This window comes from Arvicanthis niloticus, chromosome X, assembly GCF_011762505.2.
Source record: "Arvicanthis niloticus isolate mArvNil1 chromosome X, mArvNil1.pat.X, whole genome shotgun sequence".
NCBI lineage: Eukaryota > Metazoa > Chordata > Mammalia > Rodentia > Muridae > Arvicanthis > Arvicanthis niloticus.
The window spans coordinates 127143371-127163698 of NC_047679.1; positions in this window are offsets into that span (position 1 = coordinate 127143371).

Here is a 20328-nt window from a genome sequence, read left to right on the forward strand (position 1 = left end):
CATTAGGAACTTCGATGCTCTGTTTTGGCCTGTGTGGGCATCTGTGCACACATGGCATACATCTACAAAGGTGTACACACACACACACACACACACACACACACACACACACACACACACACAAAATTAAAAGTAAATAATAATTTAAAGAACTTCCAATGACTTCCTATGATGTTTCAAGTAAAATTTGTATACTTTTCCATGGTATTTTGGAGGTTCTTAAGCTTCTGAAGCGCCACCTGTCATATCAAGATTCCCCTGGGTCATTTACTAAAGCTCTCGGGCCCTTTGTCTTCTTTGTCCATTCTCTCTGATTGGAATCTGTTCCCTGTGCTGGTTTCAGAGTTAGCACCTTCTCATCATTTATGTCTCAAGTCAGGAAGCACATCCCTGGAGAGATTTGCTTTGATCACGTTATTTATTTCCTTATTACATATCTTCCCTATCATGAGCTTAAAAGGATGTGATTTTATTACTATCTGTACTCTAATGTTCTCCACAGAATCTGATCCAGAATAGGTATTTGAGAAGTAAAAGAATGTTTCCTATTTCCCACTGGGCCACAGTTATTAGTACCTCTGCTTCACTGATGAAGTACATAAATATGTGAAAAGACTTGTATAGCTCAGGAATCAGGTGCCAACCAGATATCCTACTCAACATTTGCAATAGCAGGCAGGAGGTCTGCCTCCTCCAATTCCCTCAGACCTGACAAGACAGTCTTTAATCAGAAGTCACCAGGATTCTTTCTTTGCCAAATCTCCTGCAATACATGCTCTTCTCCCAAAGGGATTCAGAACCAAATTCCACTCCTTATACACATTGTTTAGGAGTAGCAACAAAGCCCAATAAACCCAAAAGCCTCATAGGCTTCTGTTCATAGAGGATGGATTCATTATGCCTAAAGAAATTGTTCAATAATGGAAGGCTTACTCAATCAGTTATATAGCTTCATGCAGCCAGAAAAAAATAAAATAATTGACAAAATACAGATAAAACTAACATAATGAATTTCTAAATACAAGCAGAAATTCTATCCTGGTGAGGAATTTTACTGTGGAAGGAAAAAGTGGACACCAATGGACAAACACTTAAAATTGATGACTGTTGCCATTTGGGGCCATTTCACCATCCTATGCATACCTCATACAGTCATCTTCCAGGTGATAGAATTCAGCAGAAAAGGCTGTGTTGAAACATCTTAAGGCAGGATAACAGTATAGCACCTTTCCCATATGCAATTATAGAAATGGTTTAGCTATGGTAGAAACCATGGACTGAGTATAAATGGTCTAAATGGTTCAGATTTTTCCCATGGTGATAGATACCAGAGTTGTTGTTTTTCTTTATTTGAAAAAAAAAAAAAATCCTATGTTATATCTTTTCCTACTTCCTTCTGTTGTTCTTTTGTTCTTTTATTCTTTCATTCTTTCTTTCCTTCCTTCCTTCCCTCTATTATTTTTCTTTGTCTTGTGGGTTTACTCTTGTTCTTTGTCCCTACTAACCTTAAATTACTAGCTAGAGAAGCTTAACAAGTGTGAATGCCCTCTTTGTATAAATGGCACTTTGCTGTGGTACATGCACTGTGATAGTCATAAAAAGGCTGTAGAAATTGGCTAAAGGCCCAATCTCATGCAGCCTTAAAAAAAAAAGCAATCTGACTCTGGCTGGGAAGCTGGAAAGCTAACTGCAGATCTTCACTTCTCCCTTCTCTGTTCGAAATCTAATACCCAGTCTCACCTTGAGCTCTGCAGCAGACCACCTTCTAAGGTTTCCTCTCCCTGGGTTCCCCTGCCCTCAGCAGATCATGTTGATCTTCCACTCCAAACTTTCTTCCCCAGCTCATCATTTTGTTTGAGCTCCCATATCCAGCAGGCATTGCCTGAAAACCTACAGGCCACCCTTTTGCCAATGAATCAAGGTAGCCTAACTGTGGATCTTTACCTCTCCCTCCTGTTCTCCAAATATAATCTCCTAGTCTCACCCAAACACTGTAGCAGACTACCTGCTGTAGCCTCTCCTTCCTCTATGCCCTTATCTCTTATGAACCACACAGATCTCTGCCAACCATCCTCCCGACTCATCCTATTATCCCAGCCTGCAACTCCTGTAAGATTTCCCTGGGAACAGGCCAATCAAGCTTGCCAGAGAAGCAAGTAAGCCAGAGAAGTGGATAGGGAAGCTTCAGGTCTTTATTCTTTTTTTTTCTCCCAAGCTTTGTAGCAGACTACCTGTTGTGGCTTCTCCTGGAGCTCTGACCCCATTCCCAGGGAACTAAGCAGAAACTGTAGAACACCCTGCTTTCCTTCCTCCTATGGACCTACTCAGCCCCAATTCCTAGCCTATTCCTAATCCTGTGTTGTTGGGGTTGGTGTCATGCTTCTATATATGTAGATGCTAAATTCTGCACTCCAAGATCTGATTGCCCCAATACAAGTGTATTCTCAGCACACCAGCTTTTGTTGTGCAAACCTTGCTCCCCCACATTAATTGGTCAATAAAAGGTTAAAACCTGTGACTGGGCAGTAGAGAGTGGAGAGCAGGATTTCTTGGGAGAGAGAAAGGAACTTTGAGAAGAAATAGGAAGACCTTCTTGCCAGGAGACATGGGAGGAGATGGATGTGACTACAGGCCAGGAATTTATAGCTAGCCATGTATCTGGATAGGGCTAGGTGGTCAAGTTAACTTAGATGAGGTAATTGAGAATCTGCCCAGCTAATACCTAAGCTTTGAAATATTAAAAGGTCTCTGTGTAGTTATTTGGGGGAATTAGCTGGTCAAGGAATAACTGCTACCATGTTAATTTCTAGCATTAATTAATATACATAGACTATTAATTTAAATCATTTATACTCTGTCAGCCCCCAATACCTAGAAACACATTTTATCAGGAGTCCTCAGTGGCCACCCCAATCAGGATTCCAGAAGAACTTCCTACCAGGTAACACACAGCCACCACACCCTCCTAAGTGTCAGAAAGGGCAACAGAACCCAAGGAACAAAACACTCACCTAATAAAGACAAAACTAGATATCAGCACCTAGAATTACATTCTTCCCAAGCATAGATGCCTAACATGAGTGTAACACCATAATCAATAATAGTGTGGACAATGTCTCACTAGAGCACAGCTATGTTACCACGACAAGCCCTAGAATTGCAACATAATTGAAGCACAAGACAAAGACCTTAAAATACACTTTTGAGTACAATAGAGGTCCTTAAAGTGAAAATGAATACATCTCTCAAAGAAATATAAGAAACCACAATCAGTCAGTCGAAGGAAATGAATGAAACAGTTAAGGACCTGAAAGTAGAAACAGAATCAACAAAGAAAACCAAAATTGAGGGAAATCTGGTAATGAAAAATTTAGGAACTTGAACAATAATCTCAGAGGCAAACCTCATCTATGGAAATAAACAGAATACAAGTGATGGAAGGTAGCATACCAGGGATTGAAAACAAAACAACAACAAAACAAACCCAAAAAGTGAGGCACAAAATATCTAGGAAATCTGGAACATTATCAAAAGACAAAAATCTAAAAATAATGGAAGTAAAGGAAGGAGAAGAAATCCAGCTCAAAGGCACAAAAATATATTCAACAAAATCAGAAAAGAGAGCTTCCCTAACCTAAAGAGATATGCTGCCTATTAAGGCAAAAGAATCATACAGAACTCCAATAATAATCAAACCACTAAACATACAGAATAAAGAAAGAATATTAGAAGCAACAAAAGAAACAGAGGGAGTAACATTATAAAGATAGACCTTTCAGGATTACACATGACTTCTCAATGGAGACTCTAAAAGTCAGGAGTTCATAGATGGGTGTGCCTCAGACTCTTAAGAGTTCACAGATCACAGCTTAATATAGTAGAAGCTTCTTAAAATATATATATATATATATATATATATATATATATATATATATATATATGCGATTTTTTTAAAATTGCCAAAAAATGGAGGGGACAAAGCCCTAACTGGACATCTCTTTTCACCAAACGAAGCTTCCAGTACTGTGAATGGGTCTCATCTAATTGAGTTATTGGCCAAGGGGGTCAGTCCTATGGAAACTCCCAAATAACTCAGCCCATTGACAAGACTATAGGTTGCTTTATACAAACTAATAGCAAGGTTCTATTTCTGAAGATAACACCTACAGAACTGGTTGAACATGGAGAAGTCAAATGAGTGCCTATATAAAGTCTTCACTTCTATATGCTATTGTCTTCAGTATAGGAAGGTATTCTGCATGCTACCAAATGAAAAATGTAAATACCAATCCAGCCACAAAACCTTTGTTTGACAATGCTGTGCTACCTGTGAAATATGCTAGGGCAATGGAGGGACAAAGCCTGTGGGAGTTGCCAAACAATATCTGATTTGACTTAAGGACCACTCTGGAGATGAAACCCATCACAGCTGGTGTAACAAAGAACTTAAAACTAGATAGCCCAGGGACCTTGGGTAAAAACCAAATATTACTGGTCTAAAAAGTAAAAAAATGAAATAATTAGTAATCATAGCAATAAAATCACTTATAATAAAATTCTGCAATACTCATAGATAAGTGCCTTGCTCAAAGCATCATCAGAAAACTTCCCTGTTGGGAGCCGACTTTTAGTAGAAAGCGGCTATCAGCTTTGCAGCCATCTTGAGCCATATACCCTGACATGAGACTTGTTTTTCAACAGCCTACAACAGCTGAGCACACTCTGATATCCCACATATCTTGTTTTGCTTTTTACTGACCTTAGCTGTAAGGCTTAAGTCATATCCACACCTGCAAGGCACCTGGTATTCACGCACCTACAAGGTACATCGCAAAAGCCTATAAATACCCCAGATTTCCCTTCATGAGAGAGAATACAGGAGAGAATATGGGAGACAATGAGAGAGGCAATAAAGGAGAGAGAGACACAATAAAAGAGACTTGAGACTTGATCAGAACCTCTGTCTTGTCTCCATTCTTTGCGTCTCTTCCCCTTTATCCTCTCTCTCTCTCTCTCTCTCTCTCTCTCTCTCTCTCTCTCTCTCAATAGACCCTGACCCGCAGACCGGAGTGACAGCTTGGGCCGAGAAACAGTGGCCGCCAAGCGTGGAGTGGAGAGGGTCACAACACTTCCCCCTGCAGCATATGGGAACAAATACAGAGATCCATAGCCAGATGTTATGCAGAGAGTAAGAGACTTTAGAACACTCAGTTCTAAATGGGATGTCTCCATTAAAACTCTCCCCTCAAAGCCCAGGGAACCTTGTGGAAGAGGAGGCAAAAAGATTCTCTCTCTCTCTCTCTCTCTCTCTCTCTCTCTCTTGTCTCTCTCCCTGTGCTTGCATAGATATTATGGCTTCTAGTTTAGTGTTCTTATGGAATTCTTGAGTGTATGAATGAGTGGATCTCCCTGTGTATATCTGTTTATTTTACTTTTGTTGGGTTTATTGCCTTCTTTTGTTTGCTTTATACTATTCAGATGCATTTGTTTTTTTCTCAGTCTTAGACGTCTATTTTCTAATTAGAGACATAAAAGAGGGTGGATGAGAATAGGAGGGAAGGTGGGGAGTTTCTTGGAGTGGTAGAGGGAGGGGAAACTGTAATGAGTACATAATATGTGAAAAAATCTATTTTCAATGAAAGAAAAAACAATACAGAAGTAATGAGAAAAAAGCACAAACATGCAATCACCACTAAATGAATTTATTACATTGGCTATATATCTATTGGTATAAAATTTTAAAACATACATATGTTTAAAAAGAGACATGAATTAAATGAGAGAGGGGGGACCTGAGACCAAAAAAAAGTTAGATGGATAAGTAATAAAATGAAGTAAATAAAGTACACATATAAAAAGTAAGTTAAAATACTTTAAAAAGTACTTTCTTTCTTGGTTTTGGAAAAGTTTACTCTTGTATATCACATTTTTTATATTTACTCATCTGTAAATAGACTTTGGATATTTCTTAATTACTATCTATTAAAATAAAGTTGTTATGAAAGGTTTCCTTTAAATATTATACATGCATTCTCACACCCAAAGTAGTAAGTAGTCTTGCATCTTGTTGCTGGCTTTGATTCACAAATGTGACCACTTGTAATTAGCACATTAGTTTTCTACTACTGATGACTGCCAAAATATTTTGCACTTGGGTAATTTCCTCTTCCCAGACTGTCAGTCTTTTCCCCTCAGGGTGAAGGTTTTTTAGTCAAGAAAAATAAACAGTGTGAAGATTGAAATCAATGGAAAATTACTTATTTTCTGTTTTAATTAAATTTTGTAAATTAAAATGCAATTACATCAATTGACTCTTTCCTTACTTCAAATCTTCCCATGACCCTTTCTCTTTCTCTCAAAAAGATGGTCTCCTCTTATCCTTACATACACACACGTATGTGTATACTCTCTCTCTCACACACATATTATATATGATTAATATCAGAATATATAAAGAACTAAAATAAAAGTTTAAAAAAGACCCAATTTAAAAATGGGCTATAGATCTGAGCAAAGTCTTCTCAATAAAGAAATAAAAACAACCAAGAAATGTTCATCACCTCTAGCAATTAAGAAAATTGAAGTGAAACTACTTTGAGATTTCATCTTACCCAACTCAGAATGGCCAAGATCTAGAAAACAATTGACAACAAATGCTGACCAGGTTATGAGGAAAGAGGATCCTTCTCATTCAATGTCAGTGGGAGTGCTAAGTGCTTCAGTCACTCTGGAAACCAGTACAGAGATTTTTGTCAAAAAGCTAAAAATTAATCTGTTACATGATGCACTCTTTTGGCATCTGTTCAAAGGACTCAACATCCTACTCTACAAACACTTCCTCAACCATGCTTATTGCCTCAGCTGCCAGAGGAAGTATCTCTTATGATGACTGGGCCAGGCTCTGATCTATGAGTATATAAGAACATCATTAGAAATCATTTTATTGATTTTTTTTTATCATAGCTCTCAGAGGTATGAGATGTTATAGCTACACATATGTGTGGGTAAAAGGATAATATTTAGAATGTAGTAAGGAGTCATACTAGTCTACTAAAGTAGCAATAGTATATTCTTTTCTAAGGTTCATGGGCTCCCTAGCCCTGGGGTTCTGAAGGCAACCATTAGCTGTCTGATTATATTTAAAGTTTACTTAACAAGAGGAAATTTATGCCTGGTACTGGAAACCTATCCTATCTTATTTTACCAGTTAACTCTTTTTAATATGATCTAGATAGAAGTGGTAAGGATGTTTGCCTGATTGCCATTCTTAAAAGAAAGCATGTAGACTCCTAGTATGTATGTATGGTACTGGCTATACTGAGCTAAGAATATTTATCAATAGTGTAATGGGATTGAGAAATTCTTTCTCATAATTCATTTTTAGGATTGTATAGTAGGATTCTTCATTTTGCAAACAGTAGATTACACTGATGGATATTTTAGTGCCGAACCAGTTTTATTAAATATAAAATAATCCCACTCAGTCACAAAATATGATATTTTCTATATTGCTAGTTTCATGTTTGGACTTTGGAGTGTGTCTGTTATGACTGACATCATCTATAAATCTTCCTTTCTTGTAATAGCCTTTACTTATTTGTGTGATAAGGTAATGCTACACTCATGGAATGAATTATGTCTTCATTCTGCTTCTCTTTTCTTGAAGGAGTCTGAATTCATAGTAATTTGAACTCAAATCATTTGCAGAACATGTCAGAAAAATAACCTTAGACTGGAGCTTTTGCTATTTCAATTTATTTAATAGATATACGATTGATGATATCTTAGAGAATTTATTACCCATCTAGTGCTGTAGAATCAATAGAAAGTTCCATTTCCCATTTCTGATGTTGGTAATTTGTATCTTTGGGTGGGGCAGTGGCACAGTGAGGCCTACATAATGTCTACTGATATTTTCATTGAATTGGGGTTTTGCTGTATTGTTTTTCTTCATTGTTTTTCTGTTTGCAGATGCACTGATTTCTCTGCTAGCTTTTACTTGTTCTTTCTCCTAATTGTTTTAGTTTTAAAACAATGTCTTTGGCTCCTTATTACAAAGATTTGTTCTTAGGTCATGAATATTAAATATTTTATGAGAATTTGTACATTTACAGTTACAAATTCATTTGTGTTAGACTGCTTCATTTTACAATATCAGATAAATCATGTTACATTCTACCTTAATACAGAGTAATTAATACATTTAAAGTTTTATTCTGAAGCTATTTCATTAATCTGTGATTATGCAGATGTATGTTGTTTGATTTGCAAGTGTCTTCCCATGTTTTGCTTTATGTTTTATACTTATAGTTTACTTGGACTCCGGATATGTGACCATGACATTATGACTTTTATTTCTCTGTATTTTCAGGGTGTGTTTGATGTTCCAGAGTATGATTTATCTTGATGAGCACTTCATGTCAGTGTCAAAAAAATGTGTTCTGTGGTAGCTGAGCAAGCTGAGTTAATTTCTCTGCAGATGCAGATAAGTCCCCAGTGTTATCCACCTACTTCATCTAGCAGTTCTTATGCTGGGAGCCAGCCCAGCTCTGAGAGGGTATCGGCAGGGGCACAGAGTAGGACTCTGGTGATGGCTTTAAAGTCTGAGGGTCTCAGGGCTTTCTGGCTCTCTGGCCTGTACTGGAATGCTGGTGATAACTTCTAAAAAGTCCTAAAAACTTCTTCTGAGGGTAAGAGACTGCAGGCTTAGGTGATTAACACCTGTAGTCTAACAGCAGAGGATTAGGCAATGTGGCCTTTTTCTATCTCAGCAGGAAGAAAAGACATTTAGAAAACGTGCTATAGAGTTTATTAAGTGTAAAAATTATCTTATGAAAGCTATCTGAGGGGAAAGGTGGAAAGGTACTGAGTGGGGAAAAGGAGAAAACTTCTATTCTATTTGGGAAAAGGGAAAAAGTCTATTCTATCTTTATTCTATCTTCTATTCTAACTCTCTATTCTAACTCTATTCTATATCTCACTATTCTAACTCTTCTAACTACCTAACTCACTATTCTAACTGCTAACGACTACTAGTCTCTTTGTCTTTGCTTCAGTACTTATGCATCTTTCAGAGTACATGGTCACATGTTACAAGGTTCATCACAAGTTCACACCAAAAATCAAATCATAAATTGAAATAGAAGTTTACAACAGAGAATGTTTACATGCATATCCATTAGGAGTAATTATCTAGCTAAACATTCATCACCTGTCTAGCTCCACAGGTTTGCTGAAAGTTTGAAACTATAACTTAAGAAATTAGTGAAGTTTTGTATAGATAAACACAGGCAATATTTTCTCTTCTGTCCTGGTACCTATAATAAATCATGAATTCCCTTTTAGTGACCTTGGTTTATTGTTTTACGACTTCTTGGAATGTGCTCTGAGCAGGAGAAAATCTGGTTACTATGTCTCTCTGGGCAATTAACTGATAACACTCGGGACACTGGCAGAGTTCTCATTGCAGTTTTGACTATTCGTGAGGGACCTAATAGCAGTCCCTTTACAAAAGAGCTTAATAATCATTGATATAATTTTAGGAATTCTTATAGGATCATCATTAAGACTTAAGAAGTCATCTATTTGTCTATATAGTATCACTACAAGACAGTACATCTTCGTGGGTCTGCAGAGATCTGCTCCAAAGGGGTGTGCTATTGCTTAGTGATTATTACATATGTTTAATAATAATAATAATAATAATAATAATAATAATAATAGGAAAAGCTTATTAATAGCAGAAATCTTTCCTAAAATTATGTCTGCCACAGCCTTGCTAATGGGGCACACTTGTTGCAGATTATATAATAATCCGAGGCAAGCATTTCAGGAGGATCATCTGCTAATTATTAGCTTGTCCCATTATGGCTCCTGACATTCTTACATGGGACTTTTGTACTTGCCATTGTTACTAGTGATTGGCTTAATCTCCTTCAAGGACTGTCTTATCTGGCATCAATGGGAAGGGAGTTCCTTGCTCCTGTGAAGGCTTGATGCCCCAGTATAGGGGGATGCCAGGGTGGTGAGGAGGAAGTGGATGGGTGAGGGAGCACCCTCATAGAAGCAGGTGGAGAGGGATGGGATGGGGGTTTCTGGAGGGGAAACTAGGAAAAGGGATAACATTTAAAATGTAAATAAATAAAACAACCTTCCTCCATGTGTACTCTTTGGTTGGTCGTTATTATGTGGGAACTCTGGGGGGTCTGGTTGGTTGATATTGTTGTTCTTCCTATTGAGAGGCAAACCCCTTCAGCTCCTTCAGTCCTTCTCCTAACTCCTCCATTGGGGACCCTGTGCTCAGTCCAATGGTTGGCTATGAACATCTGCCTCTGTATTTGTCAGGCTCTGACAGAACCTCTCAGGAGACAGCTATAACAGGCTCCTGTCAGCAAGCACTTCTTGGCATCTGCAATAGTGTCTGGGTTTGGTGAATGTATATGGATAGGAAGGATCCCTGGGTGGGGCAGTCTCTCCTAATAACACAACACAGGCATTCTCTCTAAGTAAGTACTTCTCAAAAGAAAAACAAATAGGAACAGCCAAAAAATATGAAAAAAAAATTGTTCAATAAAATTAACCACTAAAAAGGCAAATGGAAACCAGTCTAACATATCATCTTAACCTAGTCAAAATATTACAAATATTAAAAAAGAGAATGAGTGCTTATAAGTATGTAAAGGAAGAATGAATTATTGTGCACTCTTAATGGCAATGTAGATTATGATAGTCATATTGGAAAAGAGTATGGAGGCTCCTAAAAACTGAACTAGAATTTGTTCTATTATGCAACAGTGTCAATTCTGTGTATATACTCAAAAGAGATGAATTCTCCATTGAAAACTCACGGAAGTCCATCCACTTTTATTGCTGTACTACACACAATAAACAGTATATAAAATCAGCCTAGGTGGCCATCAGTGAAAAAGTGAATAAATAAATATAATATTTCATCTATATTTATTATTCATCCACAAAGAAAATTAAAGCATTTGCAGCACAGTAGATGCAATACAGAGGACATCACATTAAAGTGAACTTACAGGAAGATGAGTAGGAAATGTTCTCTATCATATTTAAGCTAAAAGATATATACATGAGTGTAGACTAATGATTGCAGGATATTTGACCAAGATTGGAGAAGCTTACAAAAGGAAGCTGGATTTTATTAGTGCACATTATACTCATTAGTTGAAACATAGCACCAAACCTTATTAATATATTCAATTTATATATGAAAGTAGAAGGAATACATTATTTTGAGTTGAAAATAATGTTGTGACTTTCTGATATAATGTCCTGATGTGCAGAGTCAAGATTGCTAGATACTAGTCACATAAGCAAAATCTTTAAAAAAATCTGCATCTTCCTTTTTATTTTTTTTTCTTCCTGAGGAGAAAATAGCATGTGTATCTATGCAATGGACATGGATGTAGATCAATATAATATGGATCAAAGTTTACTACATGCAATCAATTTCTAGACCCTATTGTTTTAGGGATAACTTTAGTTATTCTGTAATCTGCATGTACATTTTTCCTAGTAATTGATGATCTAAAATATTTGCACAGGACCTATTGCTTCATTTCATTTTTTTCATTGATGTATTTCTAGAATTATGACATCTGGATTATTTATATCTTCATAAAACTGAAGTGAAATGATATAATTCTTCCAACTTCTTCATTTAAGAATATTTGACTACTGTAGATATGTTGTGTTATTATATGAAAATTGAAAACAGTCCCTAATTTCTTTTCTTTTCTTTCTTTCTTTTTTTTTTTTTTTTTTTTTTTTTTTTTTTTTTTGGTTTTTCTAGACAGGGTTTCTCTGTGTAGCCCTGGCTGTCCTGGAACTCACTCTGTAGACCAGGCTGGCCTCAAACTCAAATATCTGCCTGCCTCTGCCTCCCAAGTGCTGGGATTAAAGGTGTGCACCACCACCGCCTGGCTCAGTCCCTAATTTCTATTGAAAAAACTTTGAATTTTTATTTTTATTGCACTGAATCTGTCAAGGTGTTTGGGAAGAATATTCAATCTGAATAATAAGCAGAATTTTATATTTCTATTTATTGAGCCCATCATTAATTTGATTTTGCCAGATTCCTACAATTTCAATCTTTTATCGACTTCCCCTTTTCTTTCTTTTTTCTTTCTTACTTTCTTTCTGCAGTGCTAAGGATTGAACTCATTGCCTCATACATGCTATCCAGTTGCTCTTTCACTGACTTAAAACTGCAGCCTTTTAATTTCTATTTTCCAAGACTATTTTTCTGTGGATCAATTTAAACTTGAATTTCTCACATTAGTATAAAAATACAAGTATAAGATCTTATTTGTAGTGACATTTCTAAACTATGTTATTTCAGGCTAATTTGTAAATTGGCAGTTTCAGCATGCACTATATTGTAAGGCTTAGAAATAAAGGTTTAATTGTCTTTTTGTAATCAGGAAGGCTTGTGTAAAACTTGTGACAAAAAAGAGACTTTAAAGACTTTAAAAGTTTTTTTGCTGAAAAAACTTTGAGCATCTATACCCTTACCTTGGAATTTATCAGGCCTATATCTTGAATTTGCCTTAATAAAAATATCTTATCTAAACTTGGGAACACGTTTTCTGCCTTATGTATCTTACTCTGTTATAATTAAGCCTGAGTAATTGTGATGCTAAATTTCCATTATCAGCTTAATAAGATCTAGAATCACATGGGAGATGAGCCTCTGGTAGGTGTAGGTGTCACCATTAACTATGTTGGGTTTCTTGATTGTATAAAAAGAAAAAGATAACCTGAAAGGCACCATTCAATGCTCATTTCTTCTTAATTGTCAGTGCACTGTGGCCAGCTACTTCAAGCTGACTTACTCATCACAATGGACTTTACTTTTGAAGTGTAAGCCAGAATAAAACTCTTTATCCCTTAAGTTGCTTTTTCAAAATATTTCATCACTGCAAAAAGAACAGATAAGATAGTGTACTTATTGAGAGGAGCAGGCTTCTCAGATAAGAAATGACAATGAGATTCCCAGTGCAGAAATTCTGTTCACTGAACTCTTAAAGCCTAAAGGCCATGAATTTAGACTGGAAAACAAAAGCCAGGAAGTTTCTATGGCTCAGGCATAAGAAACTGAGATGAAGAATTCCCTAGTGGGAGGCTAGGTTCTCAATATGCATAAGCAGCAATGTCAGGAAAGAAGTAGAATGAATCATAACTTCACAATCTTAGGTTATGATGAATCATGGGAGAGGAAGATGTACTATATACTACTCAATTGGGTGACTATCGGAAACAAATAGAGGAGCACCATTGTCCTGCTATGGTACCTCCCTGAATAATGAGAAGAGGTAAGCAGGGTAGCAGGCTACTTTGGGCACAAAAGAAATGTTCTCATTCTCAAAACACCTTGTCCCACAATCATCCACAGAGGAATCAGAATGGTGGTTCTTGTTATCTAAGATCTTATTCTCAGGTATACCCTTGGCTAAGGGGGTAGCTTGCTAGCCAATTGATACAAAGGTGTGGTCACTCATTGTGGTGAGGAGTAGTATATGTAGGTATACTAGACTGTGTAGATTATTAAGATACATTGGGCTTTAACAGATGTACACAAAGCTGTCAGCACCTCATACATGGGGATAAGAACCAACCCAAACAGAGTAGAAAAGAAGTAACAACTCTGAAACCCAGGAAAACTCAAACTAAGGAGAACCATCCAAGGTCTTCCTCCTTTTTTCTTTGACATGACTCTTATCCCTGGTACTTCTACTCTTTCCTCAGCTGGTGCATACATACCTTGGCCTGTGCTCCTTCCCACAAAGCTCCCATTCTTCTTCTTCCTCATTCTTGAAAACTAATTCCTTTCAGTCACCTTCTCATTGTCCTTCTAATTGTTCAGAGCAGCAAAGAATGACAAAAGTAACTATGAAGTATGAAGGGGAAATTTCTGTGTTCTTTGGAGAGTCATGTCATAATGATGTTTTGCTGAAGCAGACACATGTGAAAGATTGTTTTGCTGAAGCAGACATGGGTGAGAGGATGTTTCCCTTAAGCAGACATATGACAGGGAGTGTGATGTTTAGAAAGAATATAAATATAACCCCCAAAGACAGTGGGAGGAAGCTATTTCATTGGTTTTCCTCGCTTTGCTTCTCTAGTCTTTGCTGATGATGTTCATGTATTGGTTGTCCTTGCACAGGGTTGCTGATCTTTACTTATCTTGACTTTGTAGAGGATAACTCACCAAAGAATTTGTGGTGATATTCAGGCTGTTTCTTGCAGTTTTCCTGGACTTGTGCCAATAGGCAGAGCCTTTTGGTTTCTTCTGAATCAAACTGCTGCTGTTGATTCATGTGTGGTGTCTGCAGAGAGAGTGGACTGCAGCTGCTGATTTAGTTTTGGTGGTGTGCTAGTAGAGTGAACTGCTAATATCCTGACAATGAAGATTGGAATCACCCCAAAGAACTATTTCTAAACAGGTCTACTTTCCCTGTGTCTTAATAACCTTTCTTTTGCACTATGTCTGGTAGTGGGTGGGATAGAAGGGAGATTAAAACATTTAAGAATCCTTCTTAAAGTAGGTTGTGAAAAATCTAAGCCTACAGAAATGAATGAAGTTTAAAGCAAAACAATCATCTCCCAGAGCTCAGACCAAAATAATTAAAGCAGAGAAGGGAAGAAGGCCAGGATAATTCTGCCTCAAGCAGCCACTGAATGAGAAGTTTAAAAATGCTGAGCCATAGAAAACCTGACTGGCCAAGAACTCCATTGGCTTTTCAAATGGTCTAGACAAATGAGAACATAGGAGTAATAAAAGTGACCTCAAAACTAACTGAAGACACAATAATATTGACTAATAAACAGTGGTCAACTGGGAAGAGAGTCATTTTACACCAACTGACTGAGACTCACTCAATTATGGAGACAGTAAAATCAAAACATTATAAGGAGGAATGTTTGTGAGCTGTGTGCTGTATGATAGAGAAGGAAGAGCAGAAGATAGAGGGTTGTGAATAATGGGGATAATCAGTGAGATCCTTTTTTAAGTGGTTGGTTTAGCTTGTTTTTTCTGGATTTAATTCCTGAGCATATCATTTTAGGTTACTGATTTTGGATTCTATTTTTAATAAGTATTTTATATCCATTGTAGCCAACATAGCTCGGTCCTGTGAACCTGATTATCAATGGAATTAAAAAAAAAAAAAAAAAACAGGCACACAGACACAGGTACAGAAAATCTGGACTATTGTAGGATATGTTCACTCTGGTGCAGCAGGACCAACTACCACAAAACAATCTAGAACCTCATTGGTGAGCAGTCTCAGTTTGCAGTCATCTGGGAGGAGGAAGTTGTGGTTGCTTGTTTTATATACATTGCCAACATTTGTATTTGGCCCAGAAGAAGACTTTGTCTGTTCTCATGAGTCTTTGTGTCTAGGGCACTGGCATCTTTGATATGATTGTGATCCTGTCAAACAATATACATTCACTCAGAATTTCATCCACTCTACACATTCACCTGGGTTTCCTTGGCTCACAATATTGACCTTATAAAAATTTCTCCATTAGTACATCAGCTAAATCCAAGAAGTGTGTGTGTGTGTGTGTTTGTGTGTGTGTGTGTCTGTGTGTGTCTGTGTTTAAATTAGGTTGTTTCTTATTAGAACTTCAGGGGAAAGCTGTGGGTGTACAGAAATGTAACTCTAGCAAGAAGTGTCTTAAATAATCCAGCTGTGTTCTACATGTGCTGGGGCCAATTTATTTAAATGAGCCTCACCTACACATTTCCATCCATAGTCAAGGAGTTGGGGAAGCTTATAGGCATTTTGTAAGATTCCCAGAGTCCATTTTCATAGTCAAAGATGCCCAGATCCAGGGGGAAGAATCCCAAAGTATACACTGGCACCCCTGTGGACAGTTTACCACCAAACCTGGGGTGGTTATTGGAATTTGCTTCTAACCATGACCTCTCCTTAGATGCTGTTCATGGAATCATTTTTAGGATTTCCAGAGACACTGAAAGTAAGACCTCAAGGTTCATATCTGAAGTACCACAAAGGGTCCCCAAACACTCCAGCTACACTCCTGTGGCAAGTAGTAGACCAAAAGGGCCAACTAATATGAATGGGCCTTTGAATCTTTACCCTTCCATTCCTGGGGACCAAACACAAGAGACCATCCCTGCTTTCTTTATACATTCAAGGAGGTTGAAAAGGCTACACTGTTTGCAGAGTGAAATAGGACCTGAGATCAGAGTTTGGATGCTCTGGTATGCATAGAAGGACCTCAGATAACATAGGACAGGATAGTGTTGTGGAATACAATAAAAAAAAAAAAGGCTCATATGTGGGAATAAGCCCCTAATCCTAATCCTTCCATGCCAGAGACTCTGACCATAGGTGCTGTCACAAGTTTCTAGGAAAGAGGGAACATGTGACATTTATAGTCAAGATGGAAATTAGAAGTAAATTACAGATAAAATTACATTAGAGATAATATACAGTAGAAGCCAGATTCCAAGTGGACAGGCCCAGACAATCAAGCTACCTTACATCTTTTTGACGGTCCTGTACCAAATGGGGGCAGACTTGTAAGAATAAGCCTCTACCCAAGCCTCCACATCTGCATCCAGAGACTTGGGGAGTATAGAGCTAATTTGTGAGGTTCCTAGAAGTCTAGAGGCTGCCTCAGTGCTAACTAGCAGAAAGGAGTTCCTTCACATTCTTCTACAAACAAAGACTTAGAGTGCTCAGAACAATTTCGTGAAGCTTCTAAACAAGAGACTGGCATTCAGTGCCTTCTGAGTTGAGGTGAGAGATTAGGCTTGCCTAGAAAATCCCCTTTCCAGGATAAACATTACTAAAGAATGCAGATTCATCCCTTGGGTCTCCTTAGAACAAAGTAGGTCCAGTTGTAGGAACCAACTGCTTGCCCCTTGATTTCTAGAGGGAATATATATATATATATATATATATATTATATATATATATATATATATATATATGCCATTTTTAAACATTTCATGAGGGAAAGTGATGGAATAGCTACTTGCTCCTTGATTTCTAGAGACTGTGTGCTGACTTGGGGGAATGAGACCCTCTCCAACCCACTATATCTGGTGACATGGAAGCCCCTGAGGTTCCTTGATTTTAAAAATGCCTCTGTATTGACTTGTGAGATAGAGCCCCTCCGGTCCCCCGTGGCTTTCCCATTGGTCCCGTCGGCCCCCCAGAGCCCCCCAACGCCCCCCCACTCCCCAAGGCCCTCCCCCCCCCCCCGTCCGCCAGCCTTTCATATCGCGAGACTTTGTGGACTCAGCGCCATTTTGCAAGACTCCAGGAAGGAACCGGCGTCGCCGTGGCAGTTGAGGTGAGAATTTCAGGCTAACTCCGGAACCTTTCAGGATAGATGGTCCCCTAAATAATACGGTTTCCTCCCTTGGTCTGACTAGGCCCCAGTGGCGTAACCTTGTAGAAATTAGCCCCTTACTCTTTGATTGTGGAGTCTAAAGTTGACATTTTCAAACAGTCCGTGAGGGAAAGCGATAGAATAGCTGGGTGAGTGAAAGGAGTACCTCAGAGTAGACTGCGGGAGCTCCCGTTTGGTCAGAGCACCCCACATAGTTTTAATAATGTGAGCTGAACCAAACTGGGGCAGACTTGTGGGAATGCCCATCTGCCCCTCCCTCTCCCGGGACTCTGTCCTTAGGCTCCACTTCAGAGGTTTCTAGAAATGCAGGACCATGTGTCAGTGTTAGTCTGGATGGAAGCTGGCGAGTAGGTTGTTGAAGCTGGATCCAGGGTCAACAGGCCCAGACTATTAAGCTAGATTTGTATCCTTTTGGGGTACTGAAGCAAACGGGAGCCTACTGAGTGGAAAGAGAATGGGCCGAAGTTTCCGTATCAGAGGACTCGGGAGACCGAGAGCCCATTTTTTAGTTTAAGCCGCAGTGCTAATGTGGGAAGAATGAGACCCTCTCCAGCCTTCTATATCTGGTGACATGGTAGGCCTTGGGGACGTTTTTTGAGGTTCCTTGAGTTTAAGGAAGCCTCTGTAGTGACTTGTGAGATAGAGCCCCTCTGGCCCCTCACCGAAGCCCAAGAGACCCTCCCCCAACACGCCCCTCACTCCGCCAGCCTTTCATATCACGAGACTTTGTGGAGTCGGAGTCGGCGCCATTTTGCAAGACTCCAGGAAGGAAGCGGTGTCACCACTCCAGTTGAGGTGAGAATTTCAAGCTGACTCCGAAACCTTTTAGGATAGATGATTCCCCTAAGTAATACAGCTTCCTTCCTGTGATCTACTCTTTGGCGAAGAGACGCCCCCACCTTCCGTATTGGGCACCCGGGGGCTTTTCTGAGTTTTCTAGAAGGAAGACACCCATTCTGCACTTTTGTAGTGGACATGAGAGCATAGGGTGGTGGAAAGGGTATCTTTCAATATTTACAGTACCTTGAAATAATGCATTTTCACCCCTGTTGTCAGCCTAGCACCAAATAGAGCTAACTTCTTGGAGTGAGCCCCTTGCTCCATGATACCTGAGGACTAGTTTTAGTCATTCTGTGAGAGAAGGGAGTGGAATAGTATCCTGGGTGGAAGGGGTTCCCAGGAATGTACTATGAAGGCTCTGCTTTGGATAGAATGATCCCACATACTATAGGATAGATAAGGTGAGCTGTCAAACAGGGACCCATTTATCAAAATGAGCCCCAGCTCCCCCCTCTCTGGGAACCCTGGCTCCATTTCATAAGTTCCCTGAAGTTAGTTTCAGCAAACATTTTTAAATGAAGATGGGAGCTGAGAGTGGATTGTGGAAGCCTGTTTCTAGGTAGTTAGGCCCAGACAGCCTTTGGCTACCTTGTATCATTTTGAAGGTCTTGAACCAAACTGGTGCAGACTTGTGGGAATGAGCCTCTATTCAAGCTACCAAATCTGGGTACATGGACTTCGGGGACTCAGCACCATTTTTAGGTTCCTTGAAGAAAAGTAGCCACACAATGTCTCCAGAGTCTAGTTGAGAGTTTAGGGTGGGCACAAAAAGTCTCTAGCAGGATATAAGGACCAAAAAAATATGAGAGTACAAGGGTTGGTAGGTACAGAAGGGGTTGGGACTACAAGGATTTGGGAAAGGAGTTGAATATAATTAAAATGCAATGTATGAAACTAAGAGTTAATAAAACATTTTAAAATCATGATTATGCTCTCCAAACCCCCTCCAGGTACTCTTGGAATCAAGGTGAGATTTTATGCCTAGGTGGAAGAATCCCAAATCTGTGTTTTGCCAGTGTCCATTCTGCACCAAACAGGGAGGGGTGTGCTCATAGGAGTTAGTCTCTATCCTCCAAAGGGTCTCTGATTTAGATCATTTTTTGGAGACAGTTGGAGTAGAGAGGGCCCAGACTTCATGAAGTGATATGGTGAAACCCAGAGGGTAAATGGAAGAGATGCCCCCATCAGATAGTCCAACTATATATCTGTAAATAGTACTCTACTACATGTGGCTAGACTAATCAGGGGAGTGGCCTACTTTGTTCTCAGTAGATATAAGGTCAGAACCTTTTCTGATGTCCATGTAAAAAGAGGTCCTAGGATAGGTACCTCAGCAGTCAAGGTAATATCTAGGGTCCACTGAGGGCAGCACACCTTACATAGTACACATGTAATCCAGCATGGCCACGTGCTGTCAGTTCTGCTCTCATAAGCTTTGTGAGCCCCCTACCCACAGGTATACAGATATGCTTCATTGTCACTTGTTTCTCCTCTCCAAGGACAGTGAGTGTTCTCACTAAAGGATATTATCAGAGAAGCAGAGAGAGCCACATAAAGGTTACCAGAGGAGGTGTCCAGCATTTGTAAGCAGTCTAGATGAGTTTGAGTTACTATGGTGAGAACTAAAAGTAAGGAAAAAGTACAATCCCTTCCACAACAAGGCATGTCATAATACCTATCCACCTCTCTTAATGTGTCCAGAGAGCCCTGGGTATGTGGGTTCTGTGTCTGCCTCTCCTTTATGCTTTATGATTTTTGATGGGACTTCTCTAGGAAGTGAAGATTTTGATTCTAGGGGTGATGTCTGTTTGGCAGAGGGAACTACATGTGGTAAACAGAGAGAGGAGTCCCAGAATTATCCATATCTCAGACATGTACTTCTGGGGACTGTATATGTTCACAGCACAAAAAGAAGTAACTGTACTGCCTGGTTATATTCTGAGGCCAACACTCAGAAGCACTAAGTAGCATGCTTGCTTCTACATTGGGCAGGAAGGTGGGAGTCTTTGGAGAAATGAGGTCTTGTGTCATCTGGACGTAAGGGAAGATGTCAGGGAGTACAAGTCA